Here is a 20,422-nt window from a genome sequence, read left to right on the forward strand (position 1 = left end):
GTTTGAACACACAAAAAGCACAACTTTCATTTCACAAAGCTCATTTTAATCCACTCTCCCATATGCAACTAACAACTAAAACAATGTTTTTTATTGTGTGTTTGTTAAACTAATTATATATTTACAAGTCTTGTTTTAACAGAAGAGCCAAAAGCAGAAGTTGAAATCTCAGGTAACACATTGGTTGTTATCTTGATGGTTTAATTAATGTAAACCCACTACTAAATTTGGTTATGATTTAAAGTACTACTGTCTGGTTGTATGAATGTAATAATGTGAATAACTCTTGAATAACTCTTCTGTCTCTGTAGACGAGGTGACGGTGACGGAGCGTGTGTTGATGTTCGCTGGTGTTGGACTGGCTGTGTTTTTGTTTTTTCTGACTACAGTCGTCGCAGGAGGAATCATTTACCATCGTGGACAGCAGAAAGGATGGAAAGCAGCAAAACGTGCATCTGATGAGCCACAAATCAGCTAAATGACACATTTATGTGCTTTATTTTACAATCTAACTCAATATAACCCAGCTGTTTGCATTGCTGTAAGTTTACCACTAATTAAAATAATCAACTTTGGCTCAGATGCTCTTCCTGTTGGTCTGATCTACTTTCATTTCAGAGAAGCTGAGATGTTGTGGTAAATGTTATCCTTTTTTTAAGCACCAGAGAAACTTGAATAGTCTTAAATGATTGAGATGACCCGTGTTAAAGATGAACATTGTGTATGGCTAAATCTTTAGATGTTATATATTCAATTGAGGAGCATTCATATGTACATATAAGCTGATTTCAAGAGAAAATATAAATGTAAATCTCTTCTGTGGCACATAAAGCTTGATTTAATAAAACTTTCAACAGGTCTTCAATGTTAAATATGTTGTCTGATCAAATAAACAGCAGTAAAACAAAGACATTTACATTAACATACTAAATGTAGAATTATAATCACTTAATCACATATTTTAGTAATCAAAATAAATTATGTATCATTTAAAAGTGTTGTGGTTTCAGATCAATCATGTGGGCTGGTTAGCTCTAAAAGTTGATCTGAGATCATAATCACTGCTTTGTTAAATCACATGATGCTTCACATTCCTCATTCCTCCCTGAATTTCAGCACCAATCGAGCAATATTCAAAGTTCAGGGAAGAGGGAGGCGGGAACCGGCGAACAACATAAATCTCCCAGGCCTGGTCCTCTCTCATCTTACACTGTAGTCAATCTTCCTTTTATCCTTCTGGAGCTCCTCCGTGGGACTCGAGACCGGTTATTAACACTCATTAACACTTGCGCCACCGGCCCTGCTTGCCACACATGTCAGTCACTGAACATCATTCAGTATTATATTAATCTTCTGACAGCTCAATCTGCTTTGAAAGAATAACCAGTAAAGAAAAATAATGACCAATCAGACTCCTCATTAGTAGGAGACACTAAATTCCTAAGATGCATACCAGTTTGCATAATAAGCCATTTTGTATTGTATAAATAGTGTTCACATTGAAAATTCAACAAGAAAAAGTGCACTTCAAATACACAGATAAGTGCACTAAATCTATTACTGAATGACAAAATAACCTTTTAAATCTCATACACTAGATGGTTGAGTACATAGTGAATAGTGTATAGTGCGGATTTGGGTCACAACTAGTTAGGAGGTCTAACCAAACCCTATCGTAATCTCTATCCCTAAACCTAACAAGGTTAAGCCCAACCCCTTAGATCCACACACTGTAAAAAAAAAAAAAAAAAAAAAAAAAATATATATATATATATATATACAGTATATTAGGGGTGACCCCGAATAGTCGAAGATTCGATGCATCGATAGGGGGAGCCTGATTCGACTACCAATCTCACGGTCGAATCTTCGCAGAGGTTATAATATAAGGGTGGTCAATGTCTGAGTTCACATAGAACTACTGGTTTTCTGTCAATACGTTAATATAGGAGCCTATTATGATAATGCTGTAAATACAAATGTGCAAAGGAAGAATTTTTTAATAAATATTTTTAACGCGTTCGTGAATAAATTCAAACACCCCGTGACAGATTTAAGTTTCACTTTCGATACGTGACCGAAAGAGGAGCGTTTTTTAAATCTTTAAAAATGTCTGGGATACGAAAATCTAAAGAGTGGATGCACACCATCAGAAAGGATATTCTCCCAGGCTGGATTTAGCAGCAGGAAAACCATGATCGCACTTCTGCAGGCCAACGTTAACAAGTAAGTGAAAAAAGCTTTTAAAACGCTTAAAGGACACTTTTACGTGGCTTAATGCATTTACACAGTATACCTTATTAAGAAACCATACTATGTGCAGATAAACCCAGAATATGAACGCAACATTTTTCTCCTATAAAAAGTTGCGTAGACCTAAAGCATTTATTTTATCATAGCGGTTTTCAATGGGAGGAAAATTAGCGTTTAATTAAACGCGTTGCGTTCATATTCTGGGCTCATCTGCTTTTCTGCAGGCTATACAGTATGCTATATTAATAAGGTGTGTACAGAATTTGATCTTTTAATATAACTGTCTTAGGACATTAAGCCGTTAAACGTTTTTCATGTTAAGCGTTTTAGAATGTATTTTATCCGCACACACAATTTGAAAAGACTCAAACGGACACAGAGACACAGACAGAGTGAAAGACTACATTTTTTCTCTCTCGTTCAGGAAGGGTACAAGTGATTTCAAAACATTTCAGCCGGTTCTAATTAGATTTTTGGATGCTGTGAACATGTTTAGCTAAACTGTCACTCGAGTTTAGCGTTTATTGTTGTTTCTGCAATTAAAAAGACAAAGTTGACAATTCTGGCTATACTTTCGTTATTTTAATAATTTATTTATTTTTATTTAATTTATTGATCACTCAGGGTTACCTAATTTAACTACTGTATTTGTTCTGCATCTTGTGACTTGATTCTGACTTATTCCGTTTTGTATTTTTATTAATTAGAAAGTTCTCTTACGAGAGTATCTCTCGTACTGCGTAATATCTTACGCTATGGGGAAAACCTCTTTTCCACGAGATATTGAAGCCAAAAATTATCCTTTAATTTTGATTAATGTAAAACGCTGTGCGGCAGCGTGCAGACATAGGCAAGACGGCTTGCGCGCCTATTGGCTGCCCTGCGGCAACAGCAGCAAGCCTATCGAGAGAGGCCCTGCGTGACGTGACATCCAATGGGGGTGCTTCGCGCCCATTTCGTCGCGTCCCGCCAGAATAGGCGTGGCCTTGGCCTATAAATACGCTCGACAGGCTGATACAAACTGATTTTCATCTCTTCAGAGAAGCACTACTGCATCGCTGGATCCGGAGTGAGAAGCCGCGCCGTCTGATAGTAAGCCTTCTGCGGGACGAGCCTTCGAGCCTGAAGCCGCTGGCCTTCACCTCGCCGCCTTCAGCCGCCGTACCTGCTACGCTTTCCGGCGTTAATATCCTTTTTCACTGCTAGAGTGTGTGTTCGCCGTCGCGACTCACACTCTCTCTCTCTCTCTCTTTATCTAAAAGAGCAGCGTCTTTTTGAAGACGCTTCGTTCCTGTGGAACTATTGCCATGGTGACTCTGAGGACTTGCCTGGCATTTTTTCTCCGAGTCTGCACTCCCGCCCGCTGTAGTGCCGCGCCGCAAAGCGCCGTATTCAGCGGGTCCTCGAGCCTTCTCCAGCCCGTGAAAGCTCGCCGGTTCGCCCGCCAGCTTCACCAGCTTCAATCGAGTCGCTCACTGACGGACAGCGGCCGCCGCGCGCCGCCGCTTCCGCCATTAGTGACGACAAGATAGCTGCATCGGTAGAGGAGGCCAGCTATTGCCATGGTGAGTGAGACTCCCGCCCGCTGTAGTGCCGCGCCGCAAAGCGCCGTACTCAGCGGGTCCCTGATCCTTCTCCAGCCGTGAAAGCTCGCCGGTTCGCCCGCCAGCTTCACCAGCTTCAATCGAGTCGCTCACTGACGGACAACGGCCGCCGCGCGCCGCCGCTTCCGCCATTAATGACGACGAGATAGCTGCATCTGTAGAGGAGGCCAGCTGCTATATCCCCGCGTTGAACAGTGAGGATTGGGCGAGCTCTGTGGATCTCCCCCTTCTGCCCGCGAGTCGTCAGGGAAACGGGCCAGCATCAAAACCGCGGCTAGCTTTCTTTACGTTATAGGAAAGCTACCCCGCCCCCGCCCCCCGTGGGCATGCGTCACCGGCAAAATGAGGAAAGAGTGTATTTTTAGTCCCGCCGAGGCCGGACCAATCTCCATTTCTCAAACATTTCTCAGCTTCTCTTAGTTTGAGCGGCTGAAAATGTCAATATTGCAGCACTGAGCCTGTTGTATAACACGCACGCCTGCAAACAAACGCCAACACACACAAAACTGTGATGACGCTCCATTATGTGCTCGAGCTATTTTAAGCTGTTGTCGTTTCCCCCTGTGGCTCAGTGGCGAAACCTACAGCCATCGCACGGGAGACCCGTGTTCGATCCCAGCTCTCACAGCAGATAAAATTTAGTCTCGCCGCGGCCAGACTTGCACTGATACTTTTCGCTCGTTCAGTTCCAAGAAAATGTGACTGTTCCAGTGTATTTTGCAGTAAACAAGCCGGTACCATGGCCCGCTTGCCTGCACACAAATGCCGTTTCCACGGCGACCCAGAAAAATCATATAAGCAATGTATTTTCTGGTATTCCGGCCACAGCCGATGGTGTTATGAGTGTAATAAAAATGCCCACAGCCCAGTGTTCATTTCTACACACAAACACAGCCCGCCACAGTGCAGGGCTCGCACATATGAAATCGACTCATGTCAATTGTGCATTAAATGTAGTGAATGTGCCCACAACCCAGTGCCCACAAACACTACACACTGCATGTGCCACGTTTTCTGTAAAACGAAACCAACACACATACAGTTAGCTAAGACCCACGGTGTTTAAGTCTCGCCGCGGCCAGACTCCACCGAATCCTCTCTCTCGTTCAGTTCCAAACAATGTGACTGTTCCAGTGTATTTCGCAGTAAACAAGCCGGTACCACAGCCCGCTTGCCTGCACATTAACGCCATTTTTACGGCGACCCAGATAAATCCAATAAAGAGTGTATTTTCTGGTGTCTCGGCCATAGCCGATGGTGTTATGAGTGTTGTAAGAATGCCCACGTCCCAGTGCCCACTCCCACACGCAGACACAGCCCGCCACAGTTCAGGGCTAGCACAAATAAAATCGACTCATGTCGATTGTGCAAACGTAGTGAATGTGCCCACGACACAGTGCCCACAAACACTACACAGTGCGTGTCCCACGGTTTCTGTAAAAACGAAACCAACACATATTCAGTCAGCGCAAGCCGACGGTGTTTTCAGTGCAGTAAATGTGCCCGCTGTCCCGCGCCTACATTCACTCACAGACACGCTGAACCCTACGGGGTTTGTCCCGCTCGTTCTCTCTCCAAAATTTGTCATAGAGAAAGCGAGTGCGAACAGGCTGCCCGCCGTGATCGGCGCGCCCCCCGCCTCGCACACTTTAAACACAGTGTTCATGTCTCAGCACACCGAAGCTCTGCAGCCGCCGCTGTGCCGCGGCCAGAGCCCGGATATCATTCTGCCTCTAGCTATCCACGCGAATGCATGGGCAATGCTTCCCGGGGTATCAGAATGGGTGTTGAACACTATAAAGAGAGGCTATTCGCTACAGTTCGCTCGACGTCCCCGCTGTTGCACGGCACGTGTCGAAACCACGGTGGACAACGAAGTATCTCATCTACTTCGAACCGAAATAGCGAAACTACTGAGCAAAGGGGCCATAGAACCTTTGTCTCAGGCTCAGAGCGAAGGGTGTGTATACAGCAGATATTTTCTGGTACCGAAAAAAGACGGGGGTCTCAGACCCATTCTAGATCTGCGACAATTGAACAAAGCGCTTCTGAAACGCAAGTTCAAAATGCTGACAACCAGCAAAATCCTCGCGCACGTGCGCCAAGGAGACTGGTTCATGTCAATAGATCTGAAAGACGCCTATTTCCAAATACAGATTGCGTCACGTCACAGGCGATTCTTGAGATTCGCCTTCGAGGGCCAGGCATATCAATACACAGTCCTACCGTTCGGCCTGTCCCCAGCACACCGTATATTCACGAAGTGCATGGACGCGGCTCTCGCACCCCTGAGACTTCAGGGCATGCGAATTTTGAACTACTTGGACGACTGGTTGATTCTAGCTCGATCACGATCAGAGCTCATAGAACACAAGACCGTTTTACTCGAGCATCTCGAGAATTTGGGTCTCACAGTCAATTGGGCGAAGGGTTCGCTGTCTCCCAGCCAGAAAATCTCTTTTCTGGGAACAGTGATGGACTTGCTGTCTATGACAGCACGTCTGTCGCCGGAGCGAGGACTGAACATTCAGCGCGCCGTGAAATCCTTCCGCCGCGGCTCTATAGTCCCGCTCAAACGGTTTCAGAAAATGCTGGGCCTCATGGTCTCAGCATCCTCAGTACTTCAGCTGGGCCTGCTTCGCATGCGCCCACTGCAGTTATGGCTGAAAGCACGAGTTCCGCCCGGGGCTTGGGCCGCTGGTCTGTTTCGCCTCAGGGTCGACAGGAAATGCGTCTCGGCTCTGAAACCTTGGAACAAAGCCGACTGGTACCAGTCAGGCGTGAGTCTGGGGACTCCCTCGAGTGTGATGGTGGTGTCCACGGACGCCTTCACCTCGGGATGGGGAGCGCTGCTCGAGGGCAGACCGTTCTTTGGCTAGTGGTCAGAACGGGAGAAGCTCCTACACATAAACTGTCTAGAAATGCTGGCAGTAGACAACGCGCTAAGGCGCTTTTGTCCCCAGACAAAAGGCCGCCACGTCTTAGTCCGGTCGGACAACATGTCAGTGGTGGCGTACATAAATCACCAGGGCGGCGTCAGGTCCCGAAGCCTTTACAGGCTGACGAAACGCCTCCTGGACTGGGCTCAGCACAACCTGCTTTCACTGAAAGCAGCGCATGTGCCTGGTCACCTGAATCTGGGACCAGACAGACTGTCCAGAAACAATGTCCCAGCAGGGGAATGGTCGCTGCACCCGCAGGCGATCCAACTGCTGTGGGAGACATTCGGCAGAGCGCAGGTGGACCTGTTCGCGTCCCAGGAAAACGCTCACTGTCCGAGCTTTTTCTCCAAGAGCAGGGATGCGCTGGCCCACGTATGGCCCCGACGCCCACTCTATGCTTTTCCCCCCGTCTCGCTCCTGCCTCAAGTGCTGGAAGGAATCAGGGAAAATGGATGCCCAGTGCTGCTCGTGGCTCCGCTATGGACGAACCAAACCTGGTTCCCAGTCCTGATGCAGCTGACCAGCACTGCCCCGTGGCCGATACCGGTGAGGAGAGACCTCCTCTCTCAGGCAAAGGGCTCGATTTGGCATCCTCGCCCGGAGTTATGGTCCCTACATATGTGGGCCATCAACGGGTACCCGCTAACCTCCCGGAGGGAGTGTTAAACACGATCACGCAGGCTAGGGCCCCGTCTACTAGACGGCTCTACTCCTCGAAATGGTCAGTGTTCTCTACCTGGTGTCAAGCTCAGGGCTTTTCACCCGTAGACTGCGGGGTTACGGAAGTGCTCTCCTTCCTTCAGGAGCTGCTGGATAAGGGTAGAACCCCGTCCACGCTCAAAGTATACGTGGCGGCCATAACGGCGTTTGCAAAACCGACGTCTGGCCAGTCACTGGGGAAAAACGACCTCGTCGTGCGATTCCTCAGGGGAGCTCGGAGGCTGAGTCCTTCCAGACCTCCATCAGTCCCTATGTGGGACCTTTCTACGGTTCTGGAAGCCCTGAAAGGTGCCCCATTTGAGCCAATCCATTTGTCAGACATGAAGCACCTGTCTTTCAAAACGGTATTTCTTGTGGCTCTTGCTTCAATAAAGCGCGTGGGGGACTTACAAGCGCTTTCAGTAACCGCGTCCTGTATGGAGTTTGGGCCTAATGACTCAAAAGTCATACTCAAACCAAGGCACGGGTACGTGCCAAAATCCCTCAACACACCGTTCAGGGCCCAGGTTATTTCCCCTGTGCGCCCTCCCGGTGAACAATGAGGAGGCGGATGCTAATTTCCTTTGCCCCGTCAGGGCGCTGAGAGCTTATGTGTCCCGCTCGTCTGTCTTCAGGCAGACCGAGCAGCTCTTTGTTTTGTTTGGCGGACACTCCAAGGGACTGGCCGCATCAAAACAGAGCCTATCCAGATGGATAGTCGATGCCATAGCGCAGGCTTACACTTCTAAGGGCCTGCAGTGTCCTTTGGGTGTCAGAGCGCACTCCACGAGAGGCATGGCCTCTTCGTGGTCTAGTGGGATTTGCTTGCATGATATCTGTATGGCGGCGGGCTGGGCCTCGCCGTCTACATTTATAAGGTTCTATAACCTAGAGGTTCCCGCCGTACAGGCCAAGCTGCTGTCGGTCTAGAATTCAGTACTATCTGTCCCGCTGCGCCGGCGCAGAATGCTAATGCTGAGTTTTGATTGAGTATCGCTCACTGATCGATGGAACAGCTCCATGGGTGTTGAATAGCCCGTACTTTTGCCCAGTTCAGGCTGAACGCGTTCACCCTGACTGCGGGATATACTATTGACATAACTAGCTCCTATGGGATGCTATTTCATGGGGAATGATGCTGGTAGCCTTTCTTCTCCGACTCTCTGTGAGTCTACGGTGATTATGCACTATATGAGCCCCGGGCTACTGCCCTTGGGACTTTGGTGTCGGATCCCAGTACGCACGGCGTCTTACATTGTGTTCCCCATAGCGTAAGATATTACGCAGTACGAGAGATACTCTCGTAAGAGAACGTACTCGGTTACTAACGTAACCTCGGTTCTCTCTAGAGAGGGAACGAGTACTGCGTATCTTGCCGTGCATACAACAGCGCTGGTTCGCTTCAGCGATGAAAACCAGTTTGTATCAGCCTGTCGAGCGTATTTATAGGCCAAGGCCACGCCTATTCTGGCGGGACGCGACGAAATGGGCGCGAAGCACTCCCATTGGATGTCACGTCACGCAGGGCCTCTCTCGATAGGCTTGCTGCTGTTGCCGCAGGGCAGCCAATAGGCGCGCAAGCCGTCTTGCCTATGTCTGCACGCTGCCGCACAGCGTTTTACATTAATCAAAATTAAAGGATAATTTTTGGCTTCAATATCTCGTGGAAAAGAGGTTTTCCCCATAGCGTAAGATATTACGCAGTACTCGTTCCCTCTCTAGAGAGAACCGAGGTTACGTTAGTAACCGAGTACGTTATATTCTGTTCTAAATTTAATTCTGTAAATTAATTGTTGATTATTTTTCGGTGCATCGATGTTGCGCTCTGTAGCCTACTTAGAGACTGCTAGCACAGGCAATTTAGCCGATTTAATTTGATTTGCATGTGAAATGCAAATCTTTTCTGCATTGTGGCCTTTCTGCAGTTATGTTATTTCTTAGTTTTACTGATCCGAAATGTTTTTATACATTTTCTTCTATCTTTTTTTGTGATGTTCTGTACATCGCAGCATTAAAATGTTAAAGCCCCGCCCCCTCCCCAACCCCACACACGATTCGACAATTAGTCGACTCTAGGGTAGACTTGACGATTCTGATTCGACTATGAAAATCCTTAGTCGGGGACACCCCTACAGTATACATATATATATATATATATATATATATATATATATATTATTTTTTTGTAAACTTATTTTCTATTGTCAAATCAACTTAGATAATTAATGTGGTTCAGATAACATAATTAGTGCTGTCAAACGATTAAAATATTTAATCGTGATTAATCGCATTAATGCCATAGTTAACTCGCGATTAATCGCACATTTTTATCTATTCTAAATGTCCCTTGATTTCTATTTGTCTCATTATTTTTTCTAATTTTAATGCTCTTATCAACATGGAAAAGTGGATCAGCAGTAAGTTTGTTCTTAGCTGTGGTATCCATGTGCTTCTGTCTGAAGTCATCCATTGTAGAGCTTAGATCGGGCCGAAAAAATCAAGCCCGACCCGAGCCCGTGCGCATTGTGTCCGAGCCCGGCCCGACACATAAACTGTAATTATGCGCCAGAGCCCGATTTAAACCCGTCCATTTTTTTAATACGTGGGTCGTTATAACTGACGTTCTCAACTACTTTCTATGTTACTTTCTCCCGCCCGCAACATTTTTGTCCCGCTCCCACCCGCAAATAGACTCTTTTTTTGTAGGCTACCTCCAAATACTTTCGCCTACGTGTCGCCACCATACACATCAGCATAAATGCTCCTGATAAATTATTTGTTATTAAAGCATTAACACACAAACCACTGTTATAACATAAAAGCAAGCAGGCTACTGAGTGCATGGTTTGGCATGACTGAATGCGCGCAAAGTGCGCTCCCTTAATAATTCCTAAAAAGCTGACATCAGTTCATCGCAATCTCACACATCTGTTATTATCAATGAAGCTGACTGCACAATGCATCTTTCATAATATATTCACTTTGTTTGTTATAATTTGAGGATTTGCCAGCATACAGAATTCAGCACTGAACAAAAAGTCTGTTTTGAGCAGTGAGGGGAGTCTATCTTAAATGCTTCTGATTGCCCATTGCGTTCAAGAAATCAAGACATATGTCTGTGATTGGCTACATCCCTCAACGCTGCAAACATGTTATAAAAAGAAACTCTGGCCTGTAAATCGTTTCTATTTTGTTTTAGTTGTTCTTGTTGCTTTTCTGCAACATAAGAATAAAAATGTATTAGTTTGTATGTTTATTCATAGATATTTCTAGTTTGCGGGAGTCCCGCGAATCGTTTTATTCTCCCGTATCCGCACACAGAGTGAGTGCATTACCTCTCGAGCCCGCCCTCGCACTCGCCCATCAAATCTAGTCCCGCGCCGCACTCTATTGCGTTGAGAGTGCACGTCTCTAGATCGGCGTCTCGCGCTCGCGCCATCCACTCACGTAACGTTAGCCTACTACTCTTTGGCCGGCGCGCAAGCCCAAACAAGTACGTCCGGCGCACCTGTTGTTTTGTTTCCGGTCTAGCTATCCGGTGTGATGTTGTAGTTTTTCTAACGTTAATAGTTGTTGCAACAGCATGTGAAAAAAATACAAAGTTTGCTAGGCCGAAAAAAGAGCGTTAATCTCGTGATAAAAAAATTGACGCCGTTAAAATGTGTTTGCGTTAACGCCGTTAATAACGCGTTTAACGCACAGCACTAAACATAATATTTTAAGATTCTGTTGATTAAACCAATCTCCTTCTTTGTATTAAAGCAGCACCAAGTAACTTTTCCTCTGTGGTCGCCCTACAGGGTGGAAGCGGAATTGTCCATTACCGCTGTCGAAAATAATTTAGCCTACCGCAGCCTACTGTCGCACGCGCACGCACATGCTCTCTGTTTATCCAGCACCGGCTTTGGAATCAACAATGGCCACAGACAAGGTAGAGTATGATGCATGATTTTATGAAAGTATGATGTATTGCGACATCACAAACGAGCAATTGTAGCAATTGTAACGCTTGCCATAAAGCAAGTCAAATTAGTAGTTTTCTTATGTCTCATTAGAACTACAGAAACGCGACCCGATCTGGCAATCTTACATAGCGTGGATATATCAGATAAAGGACCGCAAAGCTGTGGCATAAGTGCATTTCACCATGTCACGACATGATGAACAACTGAAACGATTTTGGAAACATTATTTTAAGGTAAAAAATCGTACTTAGAGCTGCTTTAACTCGAAATTTTAAGGCAACCAGGTAACTTACTTTTTTAAAGGGGTGGCTGATTATGATTTCACTTTCCTAACTTTAGTTAGTGTGTAATGTTGCTGTTTGAGCATAAACAACATCTGCAAAGTTACAGCGCTCAAAGTTCAAAGCAAAGGAAGATATTTGCTTTTAAATAAATCGTTTTTTAAGGACTACAACAAACGGCTGGTAGGGACTACACAACATTCTTCCCAGTGACATCACTAACCCTAAAATTTACATAAACCCGCCCCCGGGAACACACAAGCAGTGTTGAGAAGAGGAAGAGTTGTTGTAGTCGAGCACATTTGTGAGTCTGCTCAAACTGTCGCATCCGTCTTTTCACATGCAATCCAGTACACAACACAAATGCAATAGAATATCACTCTGTAGACATCTTACAACAGTTCCTCACGAGCAAATTTATAGATTTTCATGACAGAATATGCTAATCAATGACTAGAAGATATATAACTCTACATCAGCAACATAAATTCATCAACTAACCATTCAGAAATGTTGCATTCTACATGTTGTCACTTCTTCTTGAGTCTCTCCATCACACACACACACACACACACACACACACACACACACACACACACACACACACACACACACACAGACACAGATACACACACACACACACACACACACACACACACACACACACACACACACACACACACACACACACACACACACACACACACACACACACACACACTCTCATAAAGCCCCACCTCCTGTGCCAGGAGCAGCAGCTCATTTGCATTTAAAGGGACACACACGAAACAAACCCCCCCCATTAGGTTTTTTGATAAGAGATGATGGGTTGACATATTCAACATCAACGTCAATGTCTTCCGGCTTTCGAAAAACACCTAGTGCTTCTAGTTCGTCGAATTGAGCCTGCTTTTCCCGTAACTCTTCCCTTCCGTTGAGGCGGTTGGACAGGCCCCATATTTACCCTCGTCTGAAGGGGTCAGCAGCGCCATTATAGCCCCTAAACTGCAGACTGAAGACCTCATCAAATTCCCTATGAATCGTATGAAATGTATCTCTAATGTCCGCCGTCATAATACCATTGGGGTCTAATGGGTCAGAGAATAGTGTAGACTGGACAAACTGGACTTGCAAGCAGAGGCCTGAGGAGCTTCCATTGGGGTCTGTTCGGTTTATGTGAACACGGCATACATGGTCATGTTTCTTAATGCCCTAGTGCGTCAGTCAAATTGGGAATCTGATTTTTCCGGATACCCCTACGACAATGATGGACCAAACTAGTGCGCACGGCTCAACAGCAAGCTCCTCACTCATGTTTGCTAGTTCTGCTGCAAGCTCAAGTTCGACAAAATACCCCCGCCAAACAGTATGTGATGAGAGGCACGAAGTATATGTGAGTTTGCTGAACGACACGTCTGTGTCCACACGTCCGACTGGTGCCATACGTGTCTGACTGTTGTTGTTGTTAAAAGGCATGGTTTATTTGCTCTGCCTTGATTGCAAGTGTCCTGTGATAGGTGAGGGAGTGAGTGGGAAACCCACGACTGAAACTTGGCTGTGGTTTATCCTCATGGATGATGAGTTGGGAGTCGGGACAGAGGCATTCCAACATTCCTCATCGCCTCCATCCCTGAGGACACACCAGGGCCAAATTCAGCAGGATGACCAAGAAGAGGAGGAGCCAGAACCAAAGCCAGAGTCAGCCAAGATATACATTATTTTGTCAACTTTGTCTTGCTCAGTTGAGGTTTAAAAGACACTTTAGATTCAGAAATATTATAGATTTGACTGCACTGACATCTGATCAGATGAGAACAAAACTTGATCTGAATAATGACACAATTGTCTTCTGAAGAGCTGCATGGTTGTTGTAGGAACTGCACGACAAAGAAGTAGAACGGAAAACAGACTTTAATATAATCCACAATTGTAACTATGGGAACAAACTGAACTAATTATAGAGAACACAGGAAACAGAAATTGAACACATGCGTTACACATATAGCTGAAATTGAATTTTGGTGTCATGATTCTGCTATCTAGTCCTTGTCTTTCTTTAAGTCTTGGGGCAGGATCATGACAGACTCATGTGTTGTGTGCAAGCACATGGCTTTGTGTTCGGTCCATGTGCTTGTGTTGTCTCGTTCCCTTTCCCCGCCCCCCTGTTATCCCTGTTTTGTCCTTTGCACCTAATCAGTTTCACCTGTTGTCATTGTTAGTTCCCTTTCGTTGTCACTCCGAGTTACGTCGGATGACGACGAATGGGGTTTCGCTTAGAAAGCCTATCAACTTCGAGTATTACAAAACGAGCCAATGGCAAAGAAATGCAATGGGTCTGCGGAATTTGCATAGCGTATCTCCGCCTTACCTCGTGGGTATAAAAGGAGGACGCCGGCAACATGCATGAATTTTTTCGCTTCGGAGCCAAGTTCGCTTCGAATCCTTCGTTCCACAAGCCATCTCTGAACTGTCAGCTTTACAGACGAGCGAGATTCTCTGGTGTTGGTGTGACGGCGATCTCCCGGCGAGTGCGCGCTTCCTGCTTATCTGTGCAGTGGTTTGCCAGTGAGTGTGTTTCTCCCCGGGCGCTTCAACACTCTCAGAGTTTATTTTCTCTCACAAAAGAGCTCGCACGCGGCACGTCTTTTTAAAGACGGCTCGCCCGTGCATTTCTGGTTGCGGTTGACTCATTTCCGATTTTGATGGGCACATTCTCTGCTCTGCGTGCTTGGGCTTGATCACACTAGAGCAGCGTTTGTGGATGACTCACGCTCTCCCCGCGGGAACGTGACCATCGCGTCATTACGGTCGAGACTCAGTGATCTCGTTAGAGAGAGAGTCCCCTCATCCACACCCCGATCTAACACTCTCCACATGAGGTGCTACTTCAGCTGGTGGCCAGGGTGACCTGAGGGTGTTGGTGTGGAACAAAGGCGCCGACTATCCGTTCGTGCCCCACGCCCCCCTCTTCATTGACGCAACCCGTGAACGATCACGGGACGCCCGTGGGCCCATCTTCGGACCCCCCACGGGTGTCCTTTGACGTTCCAGAATCGGATCTGTTGTCCATCGCAGCATCACAGGGCGGGCTAGAATCTTCAGGAAGTGAAGATTTGACAGTGCTGCCACTTTCGGGTGTGCATATGGCATTTGTCGAGTCAGATCCTGAGATGACGGCCATGCTTTCCCGGGCCGCCGCGAGCGTCGGACTAGAGTGGAACCTTCCACCCTGTCCTGTGCACTCGCTGCTGCACGATTGGTTTTTGGGTGTGGCCGCTGACACCTGTAGCCGTCCACTCCAATACCTTTCTTCCCGGATGTGCATCAGGAGATCTCAAAATCCTCGAAGACCCTGTCTTCCAGCGATCCCTCGTTGATATTCTCCACCCTTCCTCCCCTCCACGGGGGCGCTGCCCATGGGTACACTGGGGTCCCCCGGTTGAACGCTCTGTTGTGATACTAAAATAACTGTGTCCTCAGAGTGCTTCTTCTCGGCGCGATCCTAAGCACCCGTCCGAAGCCTGTAGTTTTTCGTCTACACTTGTGGCGAAATCCTATAGTGCCCAGGACAGGCAGCCGCCTCACTGCATGCCATGGCCATTCTGCTGGTCTTCCTGGCCCAGGTGTTCATGGACGTGCAGGCAAGGTTATTTTCGTAAACGAAAACTGAAACTAAGACTAAAACTATTGGTCAAAAAACATTTTCGTAAACTGAAATAAAATTAAAAATTCATAATAAATTAAAAACTAAAACTAAACAAATTTAACAACAGTTACTGAAAAACTAACTGAAATAAAATAATAATTAGCAAAAATAAATAATCGTTTTCGTAATTAGTAAGTGCTTTACTTTGACGGAAAATCTGACCTGTGGCTGTTTAAGGAAATGCCTGATATGGCGCTTGGCTTCATACGTGAAGAAGTTGCTGAGGCGATTAACCGCTGTCCTTCTGTGATGCGCTCAATGAAGGACCGTAACGTAGAACACATGGCTAGTTCTAAGCGCTGTTCATAAAGAATGCGTCTGTTGCATTGGAATGGGAAATAACACAAGGTAATAAGACGCAAGTTGGACTTCTTTTAACTTGAGCGCAGCATTTTTAGAATGCCGTTTCATTTGCGAGACGCGGGTGCAACAGCAAAACACGTCCGTCAAGCACAAAAAAACTTTAATTTAGACTACTAGGCTAAAGTAGGCTATTGTATGTTTCAGATGTCATGTTTTCATGAAGGTTGACAGGGTGAAAGGTGCATTTAATATTATTATCCACGTTGAGACATTTCCCCGCAATGTATGGAATACCAGGACACGACACACACACACAAGTGCGCGCATACAAACACACACACACACACACACACACACACACACACAGATCCACTATCTTTGTGGGGACTCTCCATAGACGTAATGTTTTTATACTGTAGCCTCAAACAAACTGTATATTCTGTCTCCTTACAGTACACTAACCCAACCTCTAGACCTACCCATCACACAACTTTCTGCATTTTTACATTTTCAAAAGAAATTTTTTGTATGATTTATAAGCTTGTGTACCTCAATTTAGGTCCTCAAAGTGACATGAGTCCCCATGAGTGTGTGTGCATTCAGGTTTAAAGCTACATTAGGGAGTTTTGAGAAAATGTTGACTTAGCCTGAAAATTTGAACAAGCACAACTTACAGGTCCGACCCCCTTGCTCTTTGCTGCACTACAGCCCTCCCTCCACAGCTCCTCCCCCACAGCGGAGCCTGCCGTGAACGCACAGGCTGGTAAGCAGGACCACCGATGACGGCGGATTATAAACAGTTATGGAACATTCACTAATAGGGACGAAACATCAACAATATGCTTTACATTGACTATGGCCTGCCCATACTTTGACTACAAACTTGGTCCTCAAATCATTATGTATTTTGCAATACATGAAACTTTATAAGGTTGCACTCTTTCTATAAGTTATAGCTACTAAGATAATGTTAAAGGATTAGTTCACTTTAAAAAAAAACTTTTGCTGATAATTTACTCACCCCCATGTCATCCAAGATGTCCATGTCTTTCTTTCTTCAGTCGAAAAGAAATTAAGTTTTTTGATGAAACCATTCCAGGCTTTTTCTCCATATAATGGACTTCAATAGGACACAAACGTTTCGAGGACCAAATGACAGTTTCAGTGCAGCTTCAAAGGGCTTTAAACGATACCATACGATGAATAAGGGTCTTATCTAGTGAAACGATCGGTCATTTCAAAAATAAATAAAAAGCTTTAAGTTTTATAAGCACAAATGCTCGCCTTGCTCTGTTCTGTGATGCACGTTCGTGATCCTGTTCGAACTCGTTCATCCAAATGAAAAAATCTTTTTTCGAGTCATTCATTCGTTGAATGAACGAAATGACTCCGAAAAAGACTCGTTCAAAATGAACAAATCTTTTTTCGAGTCATTTCGTTCGTTGAATGAACGAAATGACTCGAAAAAAGATTCGTTCATTTGGATGAACGAGTTTGAACAGGAGAGTCACGAACGACAGTACGCGCTCGCGCTGTGCAAGAGAGGGGTGATCAGCGCGTACACGAGCGTTATTGACACTGCTAAGACATTCCTCCTGGCTCTGATTGGTTGTTTCTGACCGGGAGCGGTGTATTTCTGCAAATGGCTGTAGGACCACAGGGAGGAGCCAGAGGAGCTCTATTTTTTTCTACTTTCAGGACATAATGAGAGTTTTAACAAATATTTGTTTACAAAAGCTGACACACACACACACACACACACACACACACACACACACACACACACACACACACACACACACACACACACACACACACACACTGCATAGATGCATTATTTAATCACACTGGCTTTACAGCAGGTTGTGTTGGCTGAAGTCAGATGAATTGAGCTGTTTTTTTGGGGGGGGGGGGGGGGTGTTATGTACCAGTGGTCACTCTGCTACTCTGCTACATTTACAGCTGAAAAAAGTAAACTTGACATGTTTAACAAGATTTCATCTTTAATATGAATTAGTTTGTCTGACTTTTTCTTGTATACTTTTAAGTTCCATTTATTTGGTGCTTTGTTCAATCTCAAACCATTATTTTATTTTTATTATTAAGATGTCAAGATGTACAAGAGTTAACTGTAATCTGGGCAAACATTAAACTTTGCTGAAATTAAGTGTCTCGCTTTGGTCTACACTGGAATTGTTTTGTTTGTTCTGCTAAACTATAATTACTAAAACTAAAACTGAAACTAAATAAAATAAAAATGAAATAGAAATGTCTTTGCAAAATAAAAACTAAACTAAAACTAACAAAACCATTAATGAAACTAACTAAAACTAAACTGAAATTTAAAGCAAAATTGAAAACGATATTAAAATAAAAACTAATTTAAAAAAGCAAAACTATATTACCTTGCGTGCAGGAGGGCAGGACTGACCCAGGGCTTTATTCATTGAGCTGCGCGCCGCCACTGTCCTTGCTCCCCGAGCGACGAAAGTGGCCGCACGCTCCCTGGGTCAGGTGATGTACACCATTCAAGCCTGTGGCTTAACCTGTCCGATGTGCAGGATATCCGGCGGACCCATCTGCTCGACATCCTCATATCCCAGGTCGGCCCTTCGGCGGTGCGGTTGTGGGCTGTACACAGTTCTCAACCGCCCATGAACAGACTTAGGCATATTCTGTCCCGAACGGCCCCGCCGTCCGCTCAGATCACTCAGTCTGCCCACCGCCGAAGGCACCCCCCCGCGGCTTCCACCCCGCCCGTTCACCCGGGCTGGCTCTGGAGGCCGCAGGGGGACGCCACAGGCCTCTCCTGCCCCGCCCCCCGATAAAACGCCGGGCCAAGCAGCGCTCCTGAGACGGGCTGCTCAGGGATGATGGTCACGTCTGAGGAGATCATAGCAGGACCACTCCTTCCCCCGGTGGAGGGCCAGGGGAGAATCCTTTGTTTTCCACTTCCTGCTGCTTGCCCCCGGTTGGGCAGCACCCTAATGTGGTTAAAGAAAGAAGTGACATGTTCATCCCTGAGCACACAGAGTTCTCGGACGACACGGTGCGCCGCCTCCGAGCCGTGCACCTCTCGTCCCCCTCTGTCCCAGAGCCGGATGACAGCACGCGCCGTCTCCCGGGGGAATGGCGGCTCCACCCCCGGTCGGTTCAGCTGATTTGGGACCATTTCGGGGACGCACAGATAGATCTGTTTGCCTCTCGCGACTCGACCCGTTGTGCCCAGTTTTATTCCCTGACCGAGGGCACGCTCGCCACGGATGCTCTGGCACACAGCTGGCCGCAGGGTCGCAAGTATGCGTTTCCCTCAGTAAGCCTTCTTGCGCAGACCTTGCGCAAGGTCAGGGAGGACGGGCAGCAGGTAATTCTGGTTGCGCCTTACTGGCCCAACCGGACCTGGTTCTCCGAACTAGTACTCCTCGCGACAGCACCTCCCTGGCCGATCCCTCTGAGGAAGGACCTCCTTTCTCACCCTATGGCACCCTCGTCCCGATCTTTGGAACCTCCACGTGTGGCTCCTGGATGGGACGAGGCAGGTTTGAGTACCCTACCCCCAGCAGGGGTGGCTACCATCACTTCCGCTAGAGCCTCGTCCACGAGACATCTCTATGCGTTGAAGTGGAACCTTTTCGTCAACTGGTACTCTTCTCGCCAAGAAGATCCCCGGAGATGTTCGATCAGCGTCGTGCTTTCCTTCCTACAAGATGGGTTGGAGCGAAGGCTGTCTCCCTCCACCCTAAAAGTCTATGTCGCCGCCATTGCCGCACAGCATGACTTTGTTGAAGGTAAGTCTTTGGGAAGGCACGACCTGATCGTCAGGTTCCTGAGAGGGGCAAGGAGACTGAATCCTCCTCGCCCTCCTCTCGTTCCCTCTTAGGACCTCTCAGTGGTGTTAACTGCCCTGCAGAATGCTCAATTTGAGCCTCTGCAATCAGTGGAGCTTAAGTTCCTGTCAATAAAGACAGCGCTCCTGGTTGCACTGGCCTCCATCAAGAGGGTAGGGAACCTGCAAGCGCTGCCCCTGGAGGAGGCAGACCCAGCCTTGGCACTGCTCTGTCCAGTACGCGCTCTCCGCGCCTATGTAGACAGAACGCAGTGTTTCAGGACCTCAGACCAGCTCTTGTCTGTTATGGTGGGAAGCTGAAGGGAAAGGCTCTCTCAAAGCAGAGCTTGTCTCACTGGATAGTGGACGCCATTGCTTTGGCTTACCAGCAGCAAGGTCGACCGTGCCCCCTTGGTGTGACTGCCCACTCTACCCGGAGTGCGGCGTCCTCTTGGGCCATAGCGCATGGCGCATCGCTATGGTTGAAATATTCCACCTGCGGCTGGACACCCCAGTGTTCTCCATATGCATCCTTCGGGTCATATGTGTATTCTCTAAGTCCCCCCCCCCCTCTGGGTTGGCAATAATTGCACTTCCCCTAAACCTTGGGATATGCCCCCCAGTGTACCTTGGTATTCCTGTGTTAAATAGGAGTCCTTCGTCCGTGCCAGTCTCACGACAGGGATCTCAGATTTACGCAGGGCACTGGAAGCAGCCGAGAAGGTGGTGTGATTAGACTGGTAACCCCATTCGTCTGCATCCGACGTAACTCGGAGTGACAACGAAAGGGAACGTCTCGGTTATGTATGTAACCCTCGTTCCCTGAGTAGGGAACGGAGACGT

General features: G+C 46.7%; 1 protein-coding gene and 1 long non-coding RNA gene across 5 annotated transcripts in view; both read left to right on the top strand.

The window, feature by feature from the left end:
* LOC143738200 (uncharacterized) overlaps nt 1-20,422 on the top strand; it is a 113,122-nt gene that overhangs the window by 5,408 nt on the left and 87,292 nt on the right. The gene's annotated exons all lie outside the window — the stretch shown is intronic.
* On the top strand, nt 116-858 carry LOC143738208 (uncharacterized). The gene is made up of 2 exons (XR_013203851.1): nt 116-172; nt 312-858. It is a non-coding gene; the product is annotated as an uncharacterized LOC143738208 (long non-coding RNA).

This window comes from Siphateles boraxobius, unplaced genomic scaffold (genome assembly GCF_051911475.1).
Source record: "Siphateles boraxobius isolate OS27281-9 unplaced genomic scaffold, OSU_SipBor_1 14, whole genome shotgun sequence".
Classification (NCBI taxonomy): Eukaryota; Metazoa; Chordata; class Actinopteri; order Cypriniformes; family Leuciscidae; genus Siphateles; species Siphateles boraxobius.